This window comes from Plecotus auritus, assembly GCF_963455305.1.
Source record: "Plecotus auritus genome assembly, chromosome: 2".
In the NCBI taxonomy this organism is placed as follows: Eukaryota; Metazoa; Chordata; class Mammalia; order Chiroptera; family Vespertilionidae; genus Plecotus; species Plecotus auritus.
Window position 1 is genome coordinate 1763890 of NC_137771.1, and position 10987 is coordinate 1774876.

Sequence of the window (10987 nt, forward strand, 5' to 3'; positions counted from 1 at the left end):
ATGCTGTACGTCAGCGACTCCGTGCAGCAGCTCGTCACGGTAGGTGCGCCGCAGGCACCCCCAGACCTACGCGGGGACCCGTCTCCATCCTTCTCGGGGGCCTGGGGGTTTCGCCGAGGTGGAGGCTCAGAGGGCGCGCGCTGGTCTGAGCCCTGCTCCGCACCTGCTGCTGGGCGGGTGCGCCATCCAGGGCAGAGGCTGGCAGGTGCTGGGCACGGAGGCGGGTGCCCGCCATCCTAGGGGTGCTCTGGGGACCAGGCCCTCCGGCTGGGCGGGGCCCGCGGCCACGGGAAGGAGGCGGGAGGGTGTCTGGTCAACGCTGGGCGAAGGGGTTTCCGGCTCCTCGGCCCGGGGGTGGCGGCTCCATCCCAGGTTAGGGGTCCCAGAGCGGCCCTGCCCTGTCCCCGGCTGCCCGGAGCCCAGCGTCCCTGCGGGTCGTCGCTCTCCGCCGTGTGGGCTGGAGGCTCGGGACCTGCGTCCTCCCTGGAGCTGCTCTCCTCGCCCGTCAGGCAGGGGCACTGGTCGCGGGCTGGGCCGCAAGGTGAGGGTCAGCCGGTCAGGGGGCGGCTGCCGGCCTCAGGGAGAGACCGCGGCAGAGGGAGAGGACGGGCCTGTGGCCCCCAGCAGCCCCTGTGCGTGGCGCCCGGGACCGAGCTCACTCGCCCCACGCCGGCCGGGGGGCGGGGCAGGGGGGGCAGACAGCGCCGGGCGTTGGTCCGAGCCCCGGGGACACGGAAGGCGCTGGCGTCACCTCTTCCCTCGAATGAAGCAGGTGTCCAGTGGAGCCAGGCGGACACTAGCAGGGGCTGCGTGGGGCCGGGTGGGGCCGGGTGGGGCCGGGTGGGGCGGGGTGGAGCCTGGTGGGGCCGGGTGGGAGGAGGGACTGGGCTCTGGCCCTCGGGGCGTTGCCTCCCGTGTGAGCTTGGGGCAGAGGAGCCGCCAGAGCCATTCCTGCCGCCAACCCTGTGTTTGGGGACCAGCAATGGCCACGTGTCCTCCCGGGCTGCCCTGAAGAGGAGGGTGCCGTCCATCCATCCCCGGCAGCTCTGACGCCCCCGGCAGCTCTGACGCCCGCGGGTGGCTGGGCTGGGCTGGGCCGGGGAGGGGGAGTGCTCTCCTGTTTCCATCCCAGGGGGACACAGGAAGGGGTGTTGGGCCCAAACACCTTAAGCCCCAAGACACTAAAGAAATGGGTTGGGCTGGAGGAAAATTTCGGTCGCCCCTGTCACTGAGAGCCCGCAGGGCGCTTCTGGGTGTGTGTGGTGGGGGGGGGCGGGGAAGGGGGGTCCTGCACAGCCACCTCGAGGGGGGGCCGCACTTGCTCCCTGTGCAGCCTCAGGGAGAGACCGCGGCAGAGGGAGAGGACGGGCCTGTGGCCCCCAGCAGCCCCTGTGCGTGGTGCCCGGGACCGAGCTCACTCGCCCCACGCCGGCCGGGGGGCGGGGCAGGGGGGGCAGACAGCGCCGGGCGTTGGTCCGAGCCCCGGGGACACGGAAGGCGCTGGCGTCACCTCTTCCCTCGAATGAAGCAGGTGTCCAGTGGAGCCAGGCGGACACTAGCAGGGGCTGCGTGGGGCCGGGTGGGGCCGGGTGGGGCCGGGTGGGGCGGGGTGGAGCCTGGTGGGGCCGGGTGGGGCCGGGTGGGAGGAGGGACTGGGCTCTGGCCCTCGGGGCGTTGCCTCCCGCGTGAGCTTCGGGCAGAGGAGCCGCCAGAGCCATTCCTGCCGCCACCCCTGTGTTTGGGGACCAGCAATGGCCACGTGTCCTCCCGGGCTGCCCTGAAGAGGAGGGTGCCGTCCATCCATCCCCGGCAGCTCTGACGCCCCCGGCAGCTCTGACGCCCGCGGGTGGCTGGGCTGGGCCGGGGAGGGGGAGTGCTCTCCTGTTTCCATCCCAGGGGGACACAGGAAGGGGTGTTGGGTCCAAACACCTTAAGCCCAAGACACTAAAGAAATGGGTTGGACTGGAGGAAAATTTCGGTCGCCCCTGTCACTGAGAGCCCGCAGGGCGCTTCTGGGTGTGTGTGGTCGGGGGGGGGGGGCGGGGAAAGGGGGGTCCTGCACAGCCACCTCGAGGCGGGGCCGCCCTTGCTCCCTGTGCAGCCTCGGCAGGAGGGCCCCAGGTGGGGAAAGGTAGGAAATATTCACTGAGCGCCTTTTGCATGCAAGGGTCTGCGGAGGGAGGAGGGACAGGGTCCCACGGGTTCTGGACGGCCCGCTGCAGTGCTGAGAGCTGACCACAGGGGGGCAGGGCAGAGCTGGGAGCCGCCCCGAGGGACGCCGCACTTTGGACCAGGTGGGGGACCAGGTGCTGAGAGCGAAGGCTCTAGGGGGGATTTGCGGAGGGTGGGTGTGAGGGTGAGGTGACCGAGGTTTAGACCTAAGTGACCGGGTGAAGGGAGCCGACGTTTAATCAGAGGGGGCGCCGAGGAGAGGATGAGGAGGGAGGGAGAAGGGTCGGAGCGGGGAGGGGAGAGGGAGGGAGGAAGGGAGGGAGGGGATGTCCAAAGCTGCTGACCTGCAGAGCAGGAGGGCCTGGGCCCCGGGACATGGGGACGGTGCGGGCGGCAGCGGCCGGTGGAGCTGGAAGGTGCCTCCAGGTCGAGGGCGGAGGACCCAGGACACCCTGCGGGCCTCTGGTCTGAGCCGTGCAGGGCGGAGCGGGGAGCCTGGCCCACCTTGGCCGGAGCGGCCGCTTGGACACTGGCAGCAGGTGTCTGCCCGCAGGAGGGCCGTGGGGATGACCCGTGGGGAGTGCCAGCCGGGTGGGCGCATGGCCGGGGGGGGGGCAGCGTGGAGGGAGAGGGACTGGAGAGGAGAGCGGCTGGCCGGGCCCAACGTGGGCCCCGAGGAGGAGACAGCGGGGGAGGGAGGTCACACGGAGACAGACAGCGAGCGGGCCAGGCTGGGCCGCTGGAGAGGAGCTGGGACGGGAGGGGCTGGCGGCGGGGAGCGGGGAAGTGCTGCTGAGGGTAGGACACTGGGAGGGCAGGAAAGGGGCGGGTCCGTGGCCAGGACTGGACGGAGCCGAGCTGGGAGTGACCGAGGGGGGGAGTGGGGCACAGCCTGGGGCTCAGGCTCTGGGGACCGGGGAGGGGCTGCCTCTTCAGAAAGCAGACCCAGCGCCGGGTTCCGAGGGGCGATGGGTCACCCCATCTGCTGGCTGCTGCCCCAAAGTCCCAGCACCGACCCCATCCGGCCGCCCGCCTGGAGTCTGCTGGGACCCCCACCTCCCGCCCAGGCGAGCGCCCACCTGCCCTCGTCTCACGAGGGAGCCCCATCTGCCTTCCCTTGGCCGACCCCTGGCGCTGTTCTTGACCCCCTTCCTGAACCCCGCAGCCGGCTCCCCAGGAGCCCTCCCAGCCCCACCTGGTCCTGCGGCGGCATCTTTCCCCTCGAGGGTCACCTCGGAGCCACTGGCCCGGCGCCCGCCCGCCTGCCCCCCCCCCCCCCCCCCCCCGCTGCCTATGTCTCCACCGGATTTGAAGCCCCCCTGCCCCCTCCATTGCTGGCCTGTTTGTGTTGAGGCCTCAGAGATAAACGGGGGGGGGGGTCGTGGGGGCTGCGTCTCCAGCCTCTGAGAGGACCCGGGAGGGGCTGAAGGACAGAGCACCCTCACCTGCCAGCTGGGAGGGGCTGGGTCTGCCTGCCTGTCTACCCCAGAGCCCTGAATTGGGGAGCAAACGACCGAAGCGGGGACCCCACTCACCACGTGCAGGGCTCTCCCAGCCCTGCCCTCGCTCCTCCGCCTGCATGCCCCCCCAGCCCCCCAGCCCCCGGATCGCTGAGCTGCTCTGAACTCCCTCTTGGGGTCCCGGCTCTAGTGTCCCCCACGTGCCCCTCCCTGCGCCCTTCACCCACTTGGCACCATCCAAGTCTCCTCCTGTGCCCACTCTCACTGCCCCCAGCGAGGAGGGCACCGCCCAGACCACCGGCCCCCCGTGTCCTGACTCACATCTGCCAGACGGACAGACTGAGGGACAGCGGGACGGGTGGACGAAGGGCGTCAGGGTGACTCCTAGGTCGGCTCTGGAGCTGCAGGCGGGGGCGGGGGGAGGGTGGGGGGGCTGCGGCCCCTGAGCAGTGCTCACGGAGAAGGGGAGCAGCCCCTGCACCCGCCGAACCCCGTGAGCTGCCCCCGCCCACGCCGATCACAGAGCGCCCACCTTTACGCCAGCCCCCGGCACCCCGAGAGGCAGGGGCAGGCCCAGGCCCATTCCCTGGTGTTAGTAAGATCCGTGGAGCCCGGCCGGCGGGGCTCAGGGGTTGAGCGTCGACCTATGAACCACCGGGAGGTCAGGGTTCGATTCCCGGTCAGGGCACACGCCCGGATTGCGGGCTCCATCCCCAGTGTGCGGCGTGCGGGAGGCAGCCGATCCATGATTCTCTGTCATCACTGATGTTTCTATCTCTCTCTCCCTCTCCCTTCCTCTCTGACGTCAATTAAAATACATGCACCCCGGGGGCCTCTTGCCTACTCGTGAGCAGCTCTGAGGAGCCTGGGGGGCACCCCTGAGACGCCGCCTGGCCTGGATGCCCCGGTCCGCACTGTCCCGGCAGCGCTGTCTGCAGGTGGAGGCAGGCAGAGCGCCGGGGCTCAGCCTCGGTCCTGCAGACACACGCATGCCCGGGGGGCCGGGGGCACCGGGGCACGTTCCGGGTGCGAGGTGTGGAAAGTTCCACAGGTGCTGGCACGGCTGGGGCCGGGGAGAACAGAGGATGCGCAGCCTTCGGGGGCGGGAGCCTTCGCGGCACAGGCCGGGTCTTGTCGGCATTTCCATCCGTTTAATCACAGACGCGGCGATGCCGGGGAAGTACCGGGACGGAGGTCCTGCTCTAGGGCCGGGTTACCTGGAGCCGCAGCCAGATGGCAGCCAGGCACCCACCGGGGAGGGGGGCCCGGCCCAGGCACGCCTGCGCAGGCTCGGGAGCCGGAAGCTTCCTTCTCCGTTTAAAAGTCTGGCCACGGTGCTCCCCGGGAGCATGGGGTGCGGGGGTCAGAGCAGACACTGAGGGGCGCCCTGGCTGACTCCCCACAATGCTCCAGGCAGAGCCCTCGGGACTGGAGCCTGGACGCTCGCCCTGCACGTGCAGCGGCCCTTAGGGTGACCGGCCCGACGGCGTCGCCCCCCTGAGCTCTGACGGTCCTCAGTCCCCTTGGTCCGGAGAGACTGGCAGCCACCGCCCTAGCCGGGCGCTCGGGGAGCCTGCCTGGTCCTCCTGACCTGGCTGAGGGCACAGCGGCAGGGCCTGGCAGGGACCCAGGTGGCTGCCTCCTGCTGGGTCACGCACCTGCTCCCGCCTCCGACCTCGGGGTTAGCGTGACAGCTGAGCCACCTCCGACCTCGGCGTTAGAGTGACAGCTGAGCCGGAGCAGATCCTGGGCCCGGGAGGAGCGCTCCTTCCACCCCCCACCCCCCACCCTTCCGTGGACGCTGCTCCCCTCCCCTCTGGGGGGGGTGGGATTCTAGCATTCCACCTGGTCCCCGTCCCTGCTCACGCTGGCTGCCATCCCCTGGGACAGGTCCCCGCTGCTGTTCCAGTTGCTCTGCCACTTCTGTTCCTCGCTGAGTCCCTTCCATCCTTCCCGTGTGTGTGCAGGGCGGGCACACCCTGACCAACCAAAGCCTCCTGTGCCCCCGCTCACATAGCCCTGCCGTGGGGGCGTGCCCAAGCCGGCCAAGCTGCCAGCAGAGGTCAGAGGTCAAGGTCCTCACGGGATCAGAGCTGAGGGGCGCCTGGGCCTGGCCGGGCCTCAGGGAACAGCAGGAGCTCAGAGGGCCTGAAGCGATGCAAACAGCGCGGGCCTTCCCCGGGCGCATCCAAAGGCAGCCGGAACCCATGTGCTTCCTCGACCGCCTGCCCCCCGCCCCCCGCCCCGGGCTGAGCCCACGGGGCCTGCACCCACCTGCTCTGCACACAGGCTCTGCCCCGAGCTGGCCCGTCCTCAGCCGTGGGTGATTAGCTACTGGACCCCGCAGGAGCCAGGGCCCGGGCATGGCCCCCAGGGGTTTGTCACAATGTTCACTGCTCCACCCAGAGGACTGGAGAGCAACGGGCGATGGAGAAAGCCTGGGGGCTTCCAGGAAGCGGTGAGGAGGGGAACAGTATGGGCCAAGAGCGTGGTGCCGACCGAGTGCCCGGGAGGCTGGAGATGGGGCTCCCTGGGGGCAGTGCTCACTGCCCAAAGGCGCAGCCTCTGGGACACGCGCCGAGCCACCGGCAGGTGCTTCTGGCCTGTGGCCACACACCCTCCGGAGGCCCCGGGGCCCTCTGAGCGGGTCCCTGGGAGTTTGACCCAGAATGAGTTGACCTCTGCTGGCAGCGTGGCCTGCTTGGCCCCTAGAAAAACGGGTGCCACGCCCAGGGCACCGCGGTGGCCCCTAAACCCACATCCATTTCGCTGTCGGGACATCCCGGGGACTGCGGGCGGTGGCGTGGACGCTGGGAGGCGGGCCATCAGGAGGGCCCCGGTGCACAGGCGTTAAAAAGTTCCTTTTCCATCTCCACCCCCGAGTCCTGTGAGCTGACCCACACACTGTCATAGAGAGGCGCATTGCGGGGTCGTTACCGATGCAGCCGGCCCGGGAGGGAGGACCGGCCCAGGAGGGTGGACCAGCCCGGGAGGGAGGACCGGCCCGGGAGGGAGGGCGCCTGGCAGGGCAGCAGCGGGTGCAGACGGTGCCTCACCCTCACAGGCAGGTGGCCTGGCCCCGGGCGCCCAGAACAGGAGTGGGCGTGGTGGGTCCGCACGCAGTTTGGGGGCTGTTGGAGTTGGGGTCTGTTGGAGTTGGGGTCTGTTGGAGTTTGGGGTCTGTTGGAGTTGGGGTCTGTTGGAGTTTGGGGTCTGTTGGAGTTGGGGTCTGTTGGAGTTGGGGTCTGTTGGAGTTGGGGTCTGTTGGAGTTTGGGGTCTGTTGGAGTTGGGGTCTGTTGGAGTTGGGGTCTGTTGGAGTTGGGGTCTGTTGGAGTTGGGGTCTATTGGAGTTGGGGTCTGTTGGAGTTTGGGGTCTGTTTGAGTTGGGGTCTGTTGGAGTTGGGGTCTGTTGGAGTTGGGGTCTGTTGGAGTTTGGGGTCTGTTTGAGTTTGGGGTCTGTTTGAGTTGGGGTCTGTTTGAGTTGGGGTCTGTTGGAGTTGGGGTCTGTTTGAGTTTGGGGTCTGTTTGAGTTTGGGGTCTGTTTGAGTTGGGGTCTGTTTGAGTTGGGGTCTGTTGGAGTTGGGGTCTGTTGGAGTTTGGGGTCTGTTTGAGTTGGGGTCTGTTGGAGTTTGGGGTCTGTTGGAGTTGGGGTCTGTTGGAGTTTGGGGTCTGTTTGAGTTGGGGTCTGTTGGAGTTTGGGGTCTGTTGGAGTTGGGGTCTGTTTGAGTTGGGGTCTGTTTGAGTTGGGGTCTGTTTGAGTTGGGGTCTGTTGGAGTTGGGGTCTGTTGGAGTTGGGGTCTGTTGGAGTTGGGGTCTGTTGGAGTTTGGGGTCTGTTGGAGTTGGGTTCTGTTGGAGTTGGGGTCTGTTTGAGTTTGGGGTCTGTTGGAGTTGGGGTCTGTTTGAGTTTGGGGTCTGTTTGAGTTGGGGTCTGTTGGAGTTGGGGTCTGTTGGAGTTGGGGTCTGTTGGAGTTGGGGTCTGTTGGAGTTGGGGTCTGTTGGAGTTGGGGTCTGTTCCATTCCCCCCCCCGAGTTTCTGAGCATCCAGCGGGGTGCTAGGTGCAACAGGACAGGTGGGAAGCGGCCTCGCTGGGGCTCTGGGGTCTCACTCACCCTTCCTCATGCCTGGAGCTCGGGGACTGTCCCCCGAGTGAGGGACTGGGGGGCAGGGTCTCCTACCTGCTCATGGGTGTAGCGGGCCCAGCCCCACTTGCCTCATCTGCAGCCTCACCCATCGGGCTTTTGTGAGAGGAAGCGGGGTGCGCGCGCTGTGCGAGGCGGGCTGGCTGGGTTGGGGAGACCCCAGGCGGGGGCACAGCTGCAGGGCTGGGTGGGGTGGGAGCTGGGATGGGCCTCGCCCCCTAACCCCCTGCTCCTGGGGCAGCACCCCCAGTCCCTGGGGCTGGAGTCCTTGGCAGAGGCCGGCTCCCTCCCTTCCTGGAGACGGGGGAGGGGTGGAGGGATGGAGGGATGGAGGGATGGAGGGGGGAGGGGCACTGCCCGACACATGCATGCAGGGCCGGGCCTCGGCTCACCCTCCCCACCCAGCAGCCCTCCCCTCCCTCCCTCCCTCCCTCCCTCCCTCCGCAGACCGTTGGCCCCAGCCCCAAGTAAAGCCCCGGCCCCGTCCGTCCGCGTGGCTCTGCCCTGTGTGAGCACTTGGTGCCCGTGGCCCCTGGGGCCGGCTGTGAGCGCCAGGCTGCAGGCGGGCGGTGGGACGGCCTGGAGGGGCCCGGGTCCTGGTGGAGGCGGCTCTGGGGCACCAGCTGCTCCGCAGGGTGCAGGGAGGACCGGCCGTGGGGCCTCAGGCAGGCCTGGTGCCGGCCCTCCGGGTCCCCGCGGGGAGGCCACCCTGGTTTCCTCACCCGCTCCTCGCGGCCCTCCTTGGGTCGGGCCCAGCCGCCTGCACACGCACATGCAGGCACATGTGGGCGCGGCAGGTCGGGCCTGTCTCATCAGCCCGCTCTCCCGGAGTTCTCACTGAAAACAAAACAAACCGAGAAAGTCCTGGTTTCGCCCAGGTCCCTGCCTGCTGCCAAGCGGGTATCACCGGGCCGGGGGCGGTGGGGGGGCTGGTTCTGCAGGGACCCACACCCCCGCCTGAGGCTCTCTGCCGCCGAGGTGGGCTCCGCCTGGGGTCCCGGGCCTGGTCCCAGCAGGCCTGGTCCTGCCAAGCCCCCCAGCCGCTAGGAAGGAAATGCAGGGGCTCCTGTGTGCGGGCAGCCGTGCATGACCACACCTGCCCCATGGGAGTGGGGGGGGGGGGGCGCGGCAGGCAGAGCCCCAGCCACGCGGAGCACACAGGACCGAAAGCTGCGCTACCTCCGGGGGTGCGGGCAGAGGCCTCCCTGGGGAAGCAGGACCCCAGGGGAGCAGTGCCATTGGACGGCGCTCCGCCAGACGCTGTGGTGCGTCCCCCCGGGGAGGAGGGCCCACTGCCCTGGCACCAGGGCCGAAGGCGCTGCTGAGCCTGCCCTGTCCACCGGCCAGCAGCTGCAGAGGAGGCTGGAGGGGACCCGGGGCTGCGGGTGCGAGGGCGCTCACTCGCCTGCCTGCGAGGCTGCCAGCAGAGATCCTATCAGCGGCAAGCCCAGTGACTAAGCCCTGGCACCGGTGCGGGGGAAGAATGCGGACAAGTTAAAATCTGGGCAGCGCTGCTGTGGGCGGCCTCCGTCTCCTGAACAGGCGGCCGGGCCTGGAGCCCCCTCTGGGCGTCCCCACTCTGGGACACGGGGTCACGGGGACGCGTCTGAGGCTGCAGCTCTTACACAGCCCAGATCACCCCCCCGCAGGGCCTCCCAGCCACCTGGAGAGAGAGGAGATCATGGGCATGCGGGCGGGGGCGGGGGCAGGCGGGACCTCTGCCCTCCCCACCCCAGGACCCACGAGGCTCTCAGCCTCGTGCGAGTGCGAGGGGCCAGCTCACACCTGGTCCTCAGAGCTGGGCATTTGTACCTGGGGGGCCTATCCTGGGCCGTCACCCCCACCTCCAGCCTCCCTCCCTTCCTTCCCTCCTTCCTTCCCTCCTTTCTTCCACCTTCCTTCCTTCCTTCCCTCCTTCCTCCCTCCCTCCCTCCCTCCCTCCCTTCCTTCCTTCCTTCCTTCCTTCTTCCTTCCTTCCTTCCTTCCTTCCTTCCTTCCTTCCTTCCTCCTTCCTTCTTCCTTCCTTCCTTCCTTCCTTCCTTCCTTCCTTCCTTCCTTTCTCCTTCCTTCCTTCTTCCTTCCTCCCTTCCTTCCTTCCATCCTTCCATCCTCCTTCCTTCCTTCCTCCTCCCTTCCTTCCTTCCTTCCTTCCTTTCATCCTCCTTCCTTCCTTCCTTCCTCCTTCCTTCCATCCTCCTTCCTTCCTTCCATCCTCCCTTCCTTCCTTCCTTCCTTTCATCCTCCTTCCTTCCTTCCTCCTCCCTTCCTTCCTTCCTTCCATCCTCCCTTCCTTCCTCCTTCCTTCCTTCTTCCTTCCTTACATCCTTCCTTCCTTCCATCCTCCCTTCCTTCCATCCTTCCTTCCTTCCTCCTTCCTTCCTTCCTTCCTTCCATCCTCCTTCCTTCCATCCTCCCTTCCTTCCTCCTCCCTTCCTTCCTCCTCCCTTCCTTCCTCCTCTTTTCCATCCTCCTTCCTTCCCTCCCTCCCTTCCTCCTTCCCTCCTTCCTTCCTCCTTCCTCCCTTCCTCCCTTTCTCCTCCCTTCCTCCTTCCTCCTTCCTTCCCTCGCCTGCTACCCCCTGTCCAGCCGATCCCTGGAGTGAGTGCTGGCAATGAGAAACGCACTACCCCCCCGCACAGGGTGCTGGTAGCAGGAACAGGGTGAGAGCTTCGCCGGCCACGGGTCGGAACCCAGTCCAGGGCGGCGGGTGGACGCGGATCCAGAGCCTTGCCCGCAGCCACATCAGGAAGGAGGAAGCGCAGGGGAAACCGTGTATTTCATTCCCCGACGTGCCGGTCTCAGAGGGTCCTCAGCAGGAAACGGGGAGGGGAGGCGTCCTTCACGCCCTTCCACGGCCCCGAGGCCTGGGCCCGGCTGCCCTCACGCCCCAGCACGGCTCCCGTCACACCGGCCTCGCTGACCGTGCCCGTGTGGCCCGTGGCTGCTGGGGGGGCGGGGGGGCGGCCCAGCCTGGGTGGCTCGGTGAGTGTCTGTCCCTGCGGGGCCCGCAGCCCGGGGCAGACGGAAACCTCGGGCTCACAGAGCCGCGTCCTCCCACTCGGGGCCCAGCCGCGTCTTCGGGGGGCGCCGTGGTCCCCGCTCGCAGCACTGGGCGGGGCGAGGAGGCCGCCCTCCGCCCTGCGTCCCGCCTCGTGGAGCTGCAGTTCCCGGAACCCGCAGTGGCCTCTTTCAACCTGCGCTTTCAGCGTGTTC